This window comes from Enhydra lutris, unplaced genomic scaffold, assembly GCF_002288905.1.
Source record: "Enhydra lutris kenyoni isolate GAN:26980312 unplaced genomic scaffold, ASM228890v2 scaffoldscaffold47, whole genome shotgun sequence".
Classification (NCBI taxonomy): Eukaryota; Metazoa; Chordata; class Mammalia; order Carnivora; family Mustelidae; genus Enhydra; species Enhydra lutris.
In genome coordinates, this window is record NW_019154131.1 from 1,327,738 (window position 1) to 1,344,055 (window position 16,318).

Sequence of the window (16,318 nt, forward strand, 5' to 3'; positions counted from 1 at the left end):
TGGGTATGATTGGGGCATAGGGGCATGGCAAGCCCCATATGCCGGCTCTTGTTCCAGCCACAGAGAGGCCTTATTTGAAAACGTGGCTCACGCTGATGGTCACAATGAGTGTTTATGCCCATGGAGGCCCTCAAGCTTGGGCGTGGCCTCATGGGCATGCCGGATCATCCTACTCTGAGTGTTTGACCCTGATCCCCATCAGCATCCCAACAGTAAGTTTTCTTGCCATGGGGAAGGAGGAGTTCTGAGTTGTTTATCAGGTTCTCCCCAGTGCAGGGTTCTGAGATAACAGTCTAGGAATAGATGCCTGAAAATCCAGGTTGGGAGGAGATGACGGCCTAAGGCCAAGGCGGGTCAGATCTGCAGGATATGCAGCCAGCAATCTGGGTGTCTGAAGGGAGGTCTGGGCTCAAGCTGTGTCAAACAGAACATTAGTGCTCAGGGCTGCCTAAGAAATTCTGGTGTGGTCGAGGGCTTTGCAGGTTCATTCTCATTTGGGATTTCTTGGTTGGACCCATAGGGCACCTTTTTCTTCTGGTGCAGAGGCAGAGTGCTCCATTGTGTCTCCAGAATTCCCATTCTGGAGGGCTTGTGTTCCAGGATTCTGGTGATGGAAGTCTAACCCAAGCTACGTTTATGGTTAGGTCTAAAGCATGGATCACTGATCTGCAGATGCTGAGGCAAGTTCCTGGATTTGAAGTTAGGTCGCATGTTAGGGATTCGCTCAGACTACCATCTGGTCCTCCTGGGGCCATGGAGTTTTCTCCTGTTCTGGGGATTTAGCGAAGCTCCACATAATTTGTTTTCATTTTGGGTGGAGTTAGAGTCCTGTATATGGCTCTAGGGTCCTCCATATGGATGAATTCTACAGCAGGTCCCTTGGTATGTATACCTAAAACTCAACCTGGGGTTTGTGGTAGGGCCTGGGTGCATGAAAAGTCTGAATTATTCCCACTGGCACCAGCTACTAGTTGGCTGACTGGAGGTCAGTGCTCTGGTTGAGGGTAGAATGTGTATTATTGTCCATGGCAGGCTGCTGTCAATGGGATAGCTTTGGGGATTCGTGCAGCTCTCTCATAGTATTAGTCTGGTGGTTGCATGCTGCTCAATAAGCCACATATTCCTTCTGGAGGGCAGGCACAGTCCAGTGGTGTGGCTCATCTTTCCCTATCTGGAGGGCTTGTGGAGCAGGACTTTGAGGATGGAAGTCTGAGAACACAAGCTAGGCCTAGGGTTAGGGCCTAGGGCATGACAGGCCCAATCTATAGATGCTGAGGCAAGTTCCATGAGATCTGAGGTGAAGGCAAGTGTCAGGATGTTGCACAGGCTCAGTTTGTGTCCATGAGTCCTGCCGAACTCATAAGAGGCCTCATGGTGGCATGGAGTTTCCTCCTACTCTGGGGATTTCACTGTTCCAAATAGCTTGTTTTATTCCTGGCTGTTGGTGGTGTCTTGTTTTATGGCTCAGGGTTCCCCCATACCGAGGGATTCGAGAGCAGCAATCCAGGTATTGATACCTGAAAACCCAAATGAGGGGTGTGATTAGGTCCTAGTGGCACCACAGGCCTTATACCCTGGCTCTGGGCCGTGGTACCCTTGGGGCTATGTTCAAACTGGGGCTCAGGATAAGGGTCACAATGTATTGTAATTGTATCCCTGGCAGCATGTAAATGTGGACGTGGCCTTAGGGACAAAGCACATTTCTTCCATCTGAGGATTTTGCATAGCACTGGAAAGCAAGTTTTCCCTCTGAGGGTCAGGAGGAGATTTCTTTTATGGATCAGGTCACCCCCCCCCCCCGCCATGTAGAGGGATTCCAGAGAAGGGCTCTGTGTATGGATGTCTGAAAAACCAAACGAGGGTTAGGATTTCAGCCTAGGGGCATGGAAGTTCCGATCAGCTGCCTCTGGGTTGAGCTGCCTTGATAGCTGATCGGTGGTCAGGACTCAGGTTGTGCCCTCCTGTGCATTAAGATCCAGGGTGGTATTCAAAAGAGCGGTGGTATCGGGGACCTGCATGTTTGCCCTAATCTAGGCGTTTTGTGCAGCTCCATAGGGCACGGTTTAATCTGGAGTGCAGGGATCACCCAGTGGTTTGGCTCTTGAGTTCCCAATCTGGAGGACTTGTGTTCCAGGAATCTGGGGACCAATATCTGAAAACCCAAGCTAGGTTTATATGTATAGTCTAGGCCATGGATCTCTGATCTACAGATGCTGAGGCAAGGTCACCAGATTCTGAATTGAAGGAGAGTGTCAGGCATTCACTCACACTAGAATTGGTGTCCTAGGGCCGCCGAAGTTGTGGGTGTCCTGCTGGGGCATGGAGGTTTCTCCTACTTAGGGGCTTTGCACAGTTCCAAATACTATGGTTTCAGTCTGGAGGAGAGATGGAGTCCTGTTGTATGGCTCTAGGATCCTCCAAATGGAGGGATTCCAGAACAGTGCTCTGGTTATGGATGCCTGAAAACTGAACCTAGGTAGGGCATGGGGTATGAAAGTCTAACCTGCTGACTCTGGCGCCAGGTACTTGGGTGGCTGACTGGAGGTCAGTGCTCAGCTTGAGGGACAGAATCTATATTAGTGTCGAGGGTCGGCTTCTGCAACTGTGGATGGATTAGGGGTATCGTGCAGCTTTCTCCTAATCTGGGGTTTGCATGCAGCTCCATATGGCACATTTTCCATCTGGAGGGCAGGCAGAGTCTTATGGTGTGGCTCTGGGGTTCCCTAGCTGGAGGGTTTGTAGACCACGACTGTGAGGACAGAAGTCTGAAAAACCAATCTAGGAGTATGGTTAGGGCCTAGGGCATGACAGGACGAATCTGCAGTTGCTGAGGCAAGCTCCCCAGGTTCTGAGTTTAAGGCGAGTGTGAAGAGGTCACTCAGGTTGGAGTTTGTGTTCATGAGATCCCTCAAAAATGGGAGTGGCATCATGGGGACATGGAGTTTTCTCCCATTCTGGAAATTTTGCATAGTTAAAAAATAGCTTGGTCTATTCTGTGGAATAGGTACTGTCCTGCTTTATGGCTCAGGGGTGCCCCATATGGAGGGATTCAAGAGTAGGGCTCAGGGTATGGATGGCTGAAAACCCAAACTAGGTTTAGGATTAGGTCCTAGTGTCATCGTAGGCCTTAGGTTCTGGCTCTGGGCCAAGCTACCCATGGGGTTGTGTTGAAAATGGGGCTCAGGCTAGGGGTCACAATGGGTGTTTGTGTCCCAGGCGGCCAGCATTAATGGGTGTGTCCTCAAGTGCAATGCAGATTTCGCCCAAATCTGGGGGATATACATATCTCCAGAAAGCTTCTGGAGGACAAGAGTGTAAGGGCCTGGTTAGCCAGAGGAACTTAGTTACAAACCCCGGATATAGGGGCGGGCCAGCCGGATGGAGACATCCAATCAGTGGGGCGCACATATATTTACTGTGGTGAGTTGAAATCCCATGGGCCACCTGTGTGTGGGCCAGGCTCAACCACTTCTATAAATGTTAGTCTGTGAGGCTGAGGTGGGGGGAGTAGTAGGAGGAGTCAGAATAGCAGTTAGAATAGCTGTTAGGATAGCTGTTAGAATAGCCGTTGGGATAGCCATTAGGGTAGTCTTCGGGAGAGTCGGAGCATCGTGGTCATCATGGTCGTCAGGAGCATCGTGGTCGTCCTGGTCATCGTAGTCATAGGCAGCGGTGCCACGGCAAACAGCCTCGCCACCAGCAGCCTCGCCGCCAGCAGCCTCACCACAGTGAGCGGCCTGGACAGCACCGAGCCATGACCCCGCCACAAGCGGCCTCACCACCCTGGGCCACAGCCCCGCGCGGCGAGCGGCCTTGCCACCCTGGGCCGCGGCCCCACCGCAAGCAGCCTCGCCAGAGAGGCATCATTCTGGGGAACGGCCCCATCTGGGGAGCGACCTTCTCAGCAGTGGCCTCGTCCTGGGAGTGGCTTCATCCAGAGTGGCCTCTTCTTGGGAGCAGCCCTGTCCGGGGAACAGCCCTGTCTGGGGAGTGACCTCATCAGCAGCGGCCTCATCCTAGGAGCAGCCTCATCCAGAGTGGCCTCTTCTTGGGAGCGGCTCCAACCGGGGAGCAGCCTCGTCCTGGGAGCAGCCTCGTCCAGAGTGGCCTCATCCAGAGCGGCCTTCTTGAGAGTGACCTTGTCGGGGTCATTATCATCGTCTCTTCGTAAGAGATGGCCCCTACCAGTCAGTTTGATTTTCGATGCTTGGCACGAAATAAAGCTTTGTTTGATTTTTGCTTTGTGTCAGTCTCGTTCCCTAACATCGGGGGTCTCAGACCCTAACACTGGGGGCTCATCTGGGATCAAATGACGAGAACTGAGCCCGCATCGGAATTTTTGGGAAAAGCCTCCAGAGGTATTGGGATCTTGGGTATTGTGATCTTGTCTGTCTGTCTGGTTGGAGCTCCAGGGTATGGCCCACCAGGGAGAAGCTGGATGCAGCCATGTTCCCCAGGGCTGGAGTGGATGCGGGGATGCCCCATCCCTCTGCTGGTAGATCAACGGGGGGTTCGAGTCCCCCTAGGTGGTCAGGGGATCGCCAGGGGGTTTGAGTCCCCCTGGGTGGTCAGGGGCCTGCCAGGGGGTTCGAGTCCCCCTGGGCGGCCGGGGGGTTAGAGTCCCCCTAGGCGGTCACTGGGGACCGAGAAAATCCCCACCAGTGGCAGGACAGCTGAGTCTGCGGTTGTCTTTGTGTTTTCTTTTGTTGTCTGTTGTGTTGTTTGTTATGATTGAAGGAATGGGGCAAGCAGAGAGTAAGGGGGACTCTGACTTTCATCTCTCCATTCCTCATAATAGATGTGGGGCTTCTCCCTCACTCATTTTGTGTGTTAAGGGCTATGACTGGAGCCAACTGGGATTAGTCTAATGCCGGGTTAAGGTGCCCAATGCTGATGCTCATTGGAGCTGGGCGTGGAATATGAGTCCTAGTGGGCCACTTTAGGTAAGCAAAACTGGCGCTGCAGGATGAACCGACCTCGAGACAGAGGTTTTAAGGAATATTCCCAAGCAGCTGCTGAAACTCCCTTTGTTTCAGGGAATTCCTTGCCTTCTCTGGCCCAATGTGGACTGCCTAGCCCCTCCCCCTTGCTGGCGGGGAAAGCATGGCATCTGAAGTGGAATGGGCCCAGGTGGAACATGAGGTCTGTTGGCAGAGGGATGGCTGGGCTGATGGTTAACTGTCTGTCTCAGGGTTTTAATGGGTAATTGTTAAAGTAGCTTTCAGAGTCTTTGGTAACCTGAAGCTTTGAAGTTTTGCTTGGATGACAAATGAGATGAAGTGCTAGGACGCTGGTTGCTGGAACTGAGTTTGTGCTTTTGAAATCTGTTGGTAAACATGTTTTGTGCTTAACTGCTGTTGCACCAGTTCACAATTGGTTAATATTGAGTCTTCATTAGAGATTGAGATGTTTCTAAGAAAATGTAAATGGTTTTCTTTGTCCACCCAGAATTATAAATGAGATCTCTTTGACTCATAAGGCTTTTCCCTGATATGCAAAGTTACTCAGGAAGTACTGCTAAATCAATGATAAACCTTGGGTTACATTTGGGTAAATGTGTAACTACTCCAGAGGTTCTATACATTTCCTAAAGTTTTAATGTTTTGATAAGGGTCATCATTTGATATTTAACCATATCTATTCTGAGTTTTTTATTTTTTTTGTCATTTGTAATTGTTTTAATTCTCTTGTAAGATGAATTCCGCCTTAAAGGAAATTCATATGGGAGACTTTCAGAACAAATACAGGTCTTTGATATGTTGAAATCATGGAACTGAATTTCCAGAAGTAAAAGTTGCACTCGGACTAAACGAGAATTAGTACGGTGACTCAAGGTAAGAATGAGTCTCCAGGAGCTTTCCTAGAAAGGCTAATTGAAGCCTATAAAATGTATAGCCCGATCGACCCTGGGGCACCCAAAAAACAGAGGGCAATGAATCTTGTGTTTGTCAGTCAGTCAGCCCCAGATATAAGGAGGAAACTTCAGAAAATCGGAAGATTTGAAAGAAAGAATCTGACTGAGTTAGTGGGAATAGCAGAAAAGGTGTTTAACAACAGGGATGCACAAGAGGATGAAAAACAGACAAAAAAAAAAAAACTGGTTAAGGTTTTGGCATTACATGAGGCAGGGAGGAGACAGATAGGGGATAGTAAATGGAAGGAAAAGCCTAAGCACAGAGAAGCCAGGTCAGAAGACTTAGATTCAGATCAGTGTGCTTACTGTAAGGAAAAAGAATATTGGGCCAGGGAGTGCCCCAAAAAGAAGACGGCAATGCTGGCCACCAGAGTAAAAATTAAAGTTGAGGGGAAATCAGTTGATTTTTTGGTGGACATGGGAGCCCAGTTTTCATCATTACTTAACCTATGGGAAAACTACTTGGAGAGGAAGTCTGGGTACAAGGAGCAAATGGCACAGAGAGACATAAATGGACAACAGAATGGACTTTAAATTTGGCCTTGGGAGTAGTTAAACATCGATTTTTGGTCCTCCCTAGTGCCCCATATAACTTGATGGAAAGAGATCTCCTCCACAAGTTAAGAGCTGGCATTCAGTTCTCCAAAGGAGACATGCCTGTAACCTTGAGACAACTCACTGTACAGGTGCTTATGGCAGCAGTAGATGAATACCTCCTTTATGAGCCAGTCTCAAAAACAGAGGAGACAAAGCGGGGGAGCCTTCTCCAAACCTTACAGGTCAAGTTTCCCGAGGTCTGGGCAGAAGGGAAGCCCCCTGGCTTGGTCACGGGACAACCTCCATTGGTGGTACAATTAAAGGAGATGGCTATGGCTGTTTGCGTTCGGCAGTACCCCCTTCCCTGGGAAGCAAAGGAAGCGATCAGAAAACACATTAACCACCTCCGAGTAGACAGGATCCTAGTTCCTTGCAAATCTCCATGGAACGCACCTTTGCTGCTCATCAAAAAGGCCGAGACTGGGGAGTACCGACCATTCAGGACTTGCGGGAAGTTAATAAACGGGTTGAAGATATCCACCCGACGGTGCCTAACCCCTATACCCTACTCTCCCTACTTGGCCCCAAAAGAACTGTGTATACCATCTTAGATCTCAAGGATGCATTTTTCTGCATATCTTTAGCAAGGGAAACTCAACCCTTTTTTACTTTTGAATGGTCCAACCCACAGGAAGGGTTCCAAGGCCAGCTCACCTGGACAAGCCTTCCCCAAGGATTCAAGAATTCACCCACCATTTTTTGACAAGGCCTTACACAAGGATTTGCGTGAGTACAGAACTTCCAACCCAGGAGTCACTCTGTTACAGTATGTTGATGACTTGCTAGTATCCACTGAGGACTGAGTCATGTTTGCGGGGGACAAGAACTCTCTTACAGACTCTGCAGGAAAAAGGGTATCGGGTGTCAGCAAAGAAAGCACAGCATAGTCAGAGCCACGCCACTTATCTAGGCTTTGATCTTCAGGAGGGAGTGTGTTCACTGTCTGAGTCCAGGAAACAGGTGATCACTCGATACCCCTGCCCCACCACGTCCTGACAAGTGAGGGAGTTTCTTGGACGGTGGGCTACTGTAGGCTGTGGATACCGCGGTTTGCAGAGATTGCCCGAACTCTCTACGAACTGGCAAAAGGGGGGCTCACTATGGTAGAGTGGACAGCTGAGGCAGAAGGATAATTTCAGGAATTACAAACAGCCTTACTAAGTGCCCCAGCATTGGCCATCCCAGATGTTACCAAGCTCTTCCACTTGTATGTGGATGAAAAAGCAGGGGTGGCCAAAGGAGTTTTGACTCAGACTCTGGGGCCTTAGCAAAGGCCAGTAGCCTATCTTAGCAAGAAACTAGATCCAGTAGCGGCTGGGTTCCCCTCTTGCCTCTGCATAATTGCTGCTATGGCCCTCCTTGTCAAGGATGCAAGTTAATTGACTTTGGGTCAAAATCTCATTTTGACCCACGCTATCAAGGGCCTTCTCCAGACTCCACCAGACCAATGGATGACAAACGCCTGAGTGATGGGGTATCAGGCCCTCCTCATCAACGAAACAAGAGTGACCTTCTGGCCCCTGGTAGTGCTAAATCTAGCCACGCTGCTGCCAGAGGAGCTGGCTGACCATCCACACCACTGCAGGGAGGTCCTAACCCAAGTTGCAGGAATAAGGCCAGATCACAGAGACATTCCCCTTCTGGATGCTGAGATGACTCTGTTCACAGATCGGAGTAGCTACATGGTCAATGGAAAGAGGTATGCGGGGGTTGCGGTGCTTTCCCCTGAGCAGGAACTCTGGACAGCAGCCCTGCCACACGGAACCTCAGTACAAAAAGCAGAACTGATTGCAATCACTAAGGCACTGCAGACGGCCAAAGGTAAAACCGCCAACATCTATAAGGACAGCAGGTATGCCTTTGCTACTCTCCATATACATGGGGCTATTTATAAAGAAAGGGGCCTATTAACAGCAGAAGGAAAAGGAATTAAAAACAGAGGAGAAATATTGGCTCTCCTCCAGGCTATTTGGGACCCAAAAGAGGTGGCAGTTATGCATTGCCCAGGACACCAAAAGGGGACTGATCTGATTTCAAAAGGAAACCAATTAGCAGATCAAGCCGCAAAGCAAGCAACCCCAGAAACAGTGCAAGAACTAGTTATACTCCCGGCTCCAGCTCTACCAGAAAAACCAAACTATTCAGAAGAAGATTTAAAGTATTTACAAAAATGGGTTAAATTGGACTATGAAGGGGACTGGGCTAAAACTAAAGTAGGAAAAATAATTCTTCCTCAAAGATTAGGTAAAAAGTTAGTAGACCAGATACATCAGGGTACTCATTTGGGAATACGCAAACTCACGAAGCTTATAGGCAAGCAGTTCCAGGTTTTTTCTAAATTAGGGTGTATGGTTCAGGATGTAGTTGATAGATGTGCTCAATGCCAGGCAGTTAATGTGGGAAGAACTAAAATGGGAAGAGGGAAAAGAGAAAGAGGTAAGGAACCAGGAATTTATTGGGAAATAGATTTTACAGAAATGAAACCCAGAAAATATGAGCACAAGTATATGTTAGTTTTTGTAGATACCTTTTCAGGCTGGGTAGAGGCTTTTTCACCAAACATGAGATAGCAGGAGTGGTAGCCAAAAAGCCACTAGAGGAAATAATTCCTAGGTTTGGGCTGCCTCTCACGATCGGGTCAGACAATGGCCCTGCATTTGTGAGTTCAGTCTCACAGACATTGGCCAAGGCCGTGGGCACTAATTGGAAACTACATTGTGCCTACTGGCCCCAGAGTTCCAGGCAAGTAGAGCAAATGAACCGGACTCTTAAAGAGACGTTGTCAAAGTTAATTCTGGAGATTGGCGGTGGATGGGTGGATCTCCTTCTTTTCGCCCTCCTCAGGGCACGATGTACACCCTATTTAAACAAGGTGACCCCATTTGAAATAATGTTTGGGAGACCACCCCCCCACTCTGTCCTCAGCTACAAAAGGTTGCCCTAACAGAAATGACTGATCAGTCTGTACTCCAGTCACTGCAGGCATTACAGTCTGTCTTTAAAAAAGCCCATGCAGGGATCTGGACTGCCCACACTGGGAAGGAGACGGAGATGGAACCACATCCTTACCAACCTGGGGACTTGGTTTGGATACATCACCACCAAGTGGGAAACTTGGAGCCTCACTGGAAGGGACCGTTTACTGTTATCCTGACCACCCCCACGGCAGTAAAAGTAGAAGGCATTAGGGCCTGGAATCACGCAGGTCATGTCAAAGGAGCCGAGGATGAGGATGCCCCCCAGAGATGGAAGCTGCAGCCCACGGACCCCACTGACCATGGACTAAAGCTAAGACTAAAAAAACTGTCAGTTTATTGTTGCTCCTATAGTTACCTGTTTATGTAAAGTATAGGTGAGAAATTAGATGAACGGAATTAGGAAAAATGGAAAAGGTTATACAAAGCGTTTAATGGCTACCTCATCAGCCGACTACGCACTACTGTTACTTTTTGGACGCTGTATGATAAACACTCTAATGTCATTTGTACCAAAGAAAATTGGAACGATAAAAATGTTAGTCTTACATGCTCAATATAACCCCCTTACAAAAGGAAAACATAGAACTGGCTGAAAAGTCAAGGATTTGACTAATTTCCAAAGAAAAGGGGAGAATGTAGGGGCCTGGTTAGCCAGAGGAATTTACTTGTAAACCCCAGATATAGGGGCTGGCCAGGCCAGATGGAGACATCCAGTCAGTGGGCCAGCATATATTTACTGTGGTGAGTTGAAATCTCATTGGCGACCTGTGTGTGGGCCAGGCTCAGCCACCTCTATAAAGGTTAGTCTGTGAGGCTGGGTGGGGAGGGAGTAGGAAGAGGAGTTAGAATAGCCGTTAGAGTAGTAGAAGGAGTTACAATAGCCATTAGAGTAGTAGGGGGAGTTAGAAAATCCGTTGGGATAGCTGTTAGAATAGCTGTTGGGATAGCCGTTAGAGTAGCGGTCGGGAGCCATTAGGGTAGTCGTCGGAGTAATAGTCGTCGGGAGCAGCGCCACTGCGAGCGGCCACGCCGCCCCGAGCCATGGCCCTGCCTCGAGCAGCCTCGCCAGAGCGGCCTTGTCTGGGGAGTGGTCTCATCAGCAAGCGGCCTCGTCTGCAGCGGCCTCGACTGGAGTGGCATCGTTCGGGGAGCAGCCTGTTCAGAGTGGCGTCATGGGGAGCAGAGTCTGTGTCGTCGGCATTGTCGTCCTTGACGTCATCGCCTCTTCATCGTCGGGAGTGGCCTCATCCGAGGAGCGGTCTCATCCGGGGAGCGTCCTTGCAGGGGACCTCACTGGAGCGGTGTTATAGTCCTCGTTGTCATCGCCTCTTCGTAAGAGATGACCCCGACCAGTTGGTTTGATTCTTGATACTTGGGGTGAAATAAAGCTTTGTTTGATTTTCGCTTTGTGTCAGTCTCGTTCCTTTGATCACAGACCCTAACAGAGACCACACCCACTCAGGAGGGCCGCCCTGGGCTCAAAAAGGCATTGTGACCCTCAGCCTGAGCCCGCTTTCAAACAAGCCCCTCGGAAGCTGAACCAGGAGCCCTCAGAGCCGGCTTGCCATACCCCTAGGCCCAATTCCTACCCCTCAGTGGGGTTGTCCAGGCACCCGGACACAGAACCGTCTCAGGAATCCCTGTTTGGGTGGGACCCCTGAGATGGAAAACAGCATTCTTCCCTTCCCTCAGAGAAGACAACAAACTCTTGGGAGCCAGGCAGAATCCCCAGAGAGGAAGAATCTCCCATGGCCCCACGTGGCCACCCCTACATTCCGTGGTCACCCTAGACACACAATTCAGACAAAAAAGCCTGCACTACCTCCTCCCAGCCACCTGAATTTCAAATCCCGAGAAGCTGCCCTCAGGGTGTGCAGATAGGGCCTGCCATCGCCTCGCCCCTAACCCTAACCTGATTTTGTGTCAGCAGACTTCTGTCCCCAAAGCCCTGGCCAGCATGCCCTCCAGAATGGGACCTCTGGAACCACACTGCAGGACTGGGCCTGCCCTCCCGAAGGAAACTCTGCCCGTCACAGTTGTCCAAACGCTCCAGATTAGGACAAACCTGCTAGGCCCCTGAGCCCACCCCAATTTCGTAGGCTGCTCTGGACAAAAATGCGGAGTCTGACACACCCTAGGCACCTACCTCCAGGCAGACACGCAGGTCAATGGCCCTGAGTCAGACTATTGAAACTGACCTAGTCATAGGGCCTCATCAGAACCCTAGCTTAGGTTTTCATGCATTTGCCCCCAGAAGCCTCTTCTGGAATACCAACCTGGGGTCCAACATGTGGTCCCTAAGCCACACAACAGAACCCTTCCTGTCCTCAGAAGGAAAACTTGTTCTTGGGAGCTGGGTCCAACCCTCAGGGTAGAAGAATCCTGCATGGCCCCTGAGCCACTGCCACATTCTAAGGTCTCCCTGGACACCAAGCAGCCTGGTCACACCAAGTGACCCATCAGCCTAAGAACCGCTGTCAACTCAGCCCCTAGGAACTTCGCCCCAGAGCCAGCAGATTGAACCTGCCCTGTTCCTCGGCTGCAATGGTAATGCGAGGTGGGCTTTCCAGGCATCCATGTGGTGAGCTCTGCTATCCAATCTTTCCATATGAGGGACCATGGAGCCATTCTACCGGACTCACTCTGTCCTGCAGGACACCTTGCTATTAGGAGCAGCTCACAAGCCCCAGCATGGGAAAACCTCCATGGCCTCTTGAGGCCACCTCTCCATTCGTCGGCCATCATGGACACAAACTCCAGTGTGAGCAGACTTCTGACACTCGCCCTGACTCAGGTGCTAGAGATCTCGAATCAGCTGCTGCACATTGGAACTGCCATGCACTCGGCACTGAACTGAACTGTAGCTTGTGTTTTCAGACTTCCATCCTCACACTCCTGGCCCACAAGCCCTCCAGGTTGGGATTTCTGGAGCCACAACGCAGCCTTTTGCTTGCGCACCAGAAAGAAGTCCCCTATGCATCTGCCCAGAAACCCCACATGAGGATCCACATGCATGGCCCTCGATGGCACCCCAATATCAAAGGCCGTCCTGTGCACTAATGCTCTGTCTGACACAGCCTGAGCCCTGAACTGCTGTCAGCCACCCAGATAGTGGGCCCCTTATCCTGGAGGTGGGACCTACCGTGGCCCGAGGCCGTCAACTCTACCCAAACTGGGTACTCAGGCATTTGTCCCCAGACCTTACCTCAAATCCCTGCCTATGGGGGAACCTGAAGCACAAAAGAGTACTCCTCCTTCCCCATGGCAGGAAACCTGGCTGTTGGGATGGGTGTCAACACTCAGAGTGGGAGCCAGCTACATGGCCCATGAGACCACGCCCACTCATGAGGGCCAATCTGGTCACAGAGATTGTGACCCTAAACCTGAGCCTGCTTTCAAACAAGCTCTTTTGGGAGCTGAAGCAGGAGCCCACAGAGCAGGCCTTCCATGACCCTAGACCCAAATCCTGACACTCAGTGTGGTTATCCTGGTGCCCAGACCCAGAACCCGTCTCTGGAATCCCTGTTTGTGCGGGACCACTGAGAAAGAAATCAGCACTCTTCCCTTCACCCAAAATGACACCAAACTCTTGGCAGTGGGGCAGAATCCCCAGAGAGGAAAAATCTCCCATGGCCCCACAAGGCCACCCCTACATTCCATGGTCATCCTAGACACAAAATCCAGACAGAAAAGCCTGTGTTACTGCCTCCCTCCGCCCGAATTTCAAATCCCGAGGAGCTGCCCTCAGGGTCTGTGGATCGGGTCTGCTGTCACCTTGCCCCTAACCCAAACCCGAGTTTGTGTCAGCAGACTTCTGTCCCCAAAGCCCAGGGCCACATGCCCTCCTGAATGGACCCACTGGAACCACATCGCATCACTGTGCCTGCCCTCCCGAAGGAAATTCTGCCCATCACAGTTGCCCAAACCCTCCAGATTAGGAGAAACCTGCAAGGCCCCTGAGCCCACCCCAATTTCGCAGACCGCTCTGGACAAAAATGCACAGTCTGACACACCCTGGGCACCTACCTCCAGGCAGACATGCAGGTCAATGGCCCTGAATCAGAAGATTGAACCTAACATGGCCCAAGGACTTCTATGGAACCCTAGCTTAGGTTTTCAGGCATCTGTCCCCAGAGGCCTGTTCTGGAATAACAACATATGGTCCAACATGTGGTCCCTGGGCCAAACAACAGAACTTCTCCCATCCCCAGAAGGAATCCTTGCTCTTGGGACTTGTGTCCAATCCTCATGGTAGGAGAATCCTGTATGGCCCCTTAGCCTCTGGCGCATTCTAAGGTATCCCTGGAAACCAACCAGCATTGGGACCTGTCAGCCCGAGAACCCCTGTCAACTCAACCCCTTGGCACTTCGCCTCCGAGCCAGCAGATCGAACCTGCACTGTTGCTCGGCTGCAATGGTAACTCAAGGTGAGCTTTCCAGGTATCTATGCGTAGAGCTCTGCTAGCCAATCTTTCCATATGGGGTACCCTGGGGCCATCTAAACGGACTCCCCCTGTCCTGCAGAAGGACACATTGCTCTTTGGAGCAGCTCAAAAGCTCCAGTGTGGGAAAACCTCCATGGCCTCATGAGGGTCCTCCATCATGAAGGGGCCATCATGGACACAAATTCGAGCCCAAGCCAAAGTCTGATACTTGTCCTGACTTCAAATGTAGGAGATCTCGATTCAGCCTCAGCAGAGTGGGCCTGCTGTGCCCTTGGCCCCAAACCTAACCCTAGCTTGTGTTTTCAGACTTCCGACCTCACACCCTTCGCCCACAAGCCCTCCAGATTGGAAAATCCGGAACCACAGCACAGCACTCTGCCTGCTCACCATAAGAAAAATGTTGCCCTATGGGGATGCCCAGAAACCTCAAATGAGGATCATCCTATATGGCCCTCAACCGCACCCCAATTTCATAGGCTGCCCTGGGCACTAATGATTGTCTGACACAGCCTGAGCCCAGACCTCCCCGTAGACACCCAGATAGCTGGCCGCACACCCCGCACATCGGATCCGCCATGGCCTTAGGCCGTCATCTCTTCCCAACCTGCCTTTTCAGGCACCTGAACCTAGAATTTATCTCCAATCCCTGCACAGGGGAAAACTGATGCACAAATCAGAACCCCTCCTTCCCCAAGGCAAGAAACATTGCTGTTGGCATGGTGTCAAACCCTCAGGGTAGGAGAAAACTGCATGGCCCATGAGGCCACGCTCATGCTTGAGGGCCGCCTTGGGCAAAAACACGCATTGTAACCCTCAGCGTGAGCCCCGTGTTCATGTAAGGCCTCTCAGTGGCTGGACCAAGAACCCACATATGGGGCTTGCCATGCACCTAGGCCCCCAATCTTAATCAGAGGTCGGATTTTCCAGTAGCCTGTCGCCAGGGATCTCCTCTGGGATCTCTCTTTTGGAGTGAAACCTGAGGTAGAAAACAGGACTCCTCCCTTCCAACAGAATGACCCGAAATTTTTGGGAGCCAGGCCAAATCCCCAGAGAGGGGTGAGGCCACCCCTCTATTCCACAGCCATCCTTGACAAAAAAATCCAGAGACAAAAGCCTGAGCGACCGCATCCCACTTGCCCTTCTTTGATATCCCTAGGAACTCCCACCATGGTCGGTAGATCGGGCCTGCCATAAACTCGGTCCCAAACCTAAGCCAAGCTTCTGATTTCAGACTTCTGTCCCCACAGCCCTGGCCCACACACCCTTCTGGCTGGGGCCCCTGGAGCCACACCGCAGGACTGTTCCTGCCCTCTCCAAGGAAACTGTGCCCATTCCATTGGCCACAACCCTACAGATTAGGAGAAACTTCCAAGTCCCCCGAGGCCATCCCAATCGTGTAGGCCACCCTGGGCAAACAGGGGCATTCTGACACAAGCTGAACAACTACCTCCACTCAGACATGCATACAGATGTCCTCAGAGACAGAAGTTAGAACCTGACAGGTGCCTAGGCCCTAATCTAAACCCTAGCTTTGGTTTCCAGGCGGCTCTCCTCAGAGGCCTGGTTTCGAATATCAGCATATGGGGCTTTCCTGAGGCACCAAACAGAACACCTCTCACCTCCACATGGGAAGCTTGTTCTTTGAAGCTGTGTCAAACCCTCTGGGTCAGAGAATCCTGCAAGGCCCCTGAGCCACTGCCACATTCCAAGGTCTCCATGGACACAAACCCACATTATGACCTACCCTCAGGGGAGTCCATTTTAACTCAACCCCTGGGTATCTCGTACTAGAGCCAGCAGATCGAACCTGCCTTGTCGCTGGGAGCCAATGGGAATGTGATGTGGGGTGCCCAGGCATCCATCCTTACTACCCTGCTCTTGAGTCTTTCCGAGTGCGGTGTCCTGGAGCCATCCAACAGGACTCCACTGTCTCGCAGAAGGAAACCTTGTGTTTTGGAGCAGCTCACAACCCCCAGTGTGGGAAAACCTCCATGGCCTCATGAGGCAGCCCCATCATGAAGGGGCCATCATGGACACAAACTCCAATCCTAGCCAATGTCTGATACTCGCCCTGACTTCAGATGCAGATCTTGATTCAGCCTCTGTGGAGTGGGCCTGCCCTGCCCTTGGCACCAAACCTAACCCTAGCTTGAGTTTTCAGACTTCCATCCTCACACTCCTGGCCCACAAGGCCCTCAGTTTGGGAACTCCAGAGCCACAATGCATCACTCTGCCTGCCCACCAGAAGGAAAAATTTTGCCCTATGGGGCTGCCCAGAAACCCCAAATGAAGAGCAACCTGCATGGCCCTTGACAGCACCTCAATTTCATAGCTGCCATGGGCATTAATGCTCTGTCTGACACAGCCTGAACCCAGACCTCCCT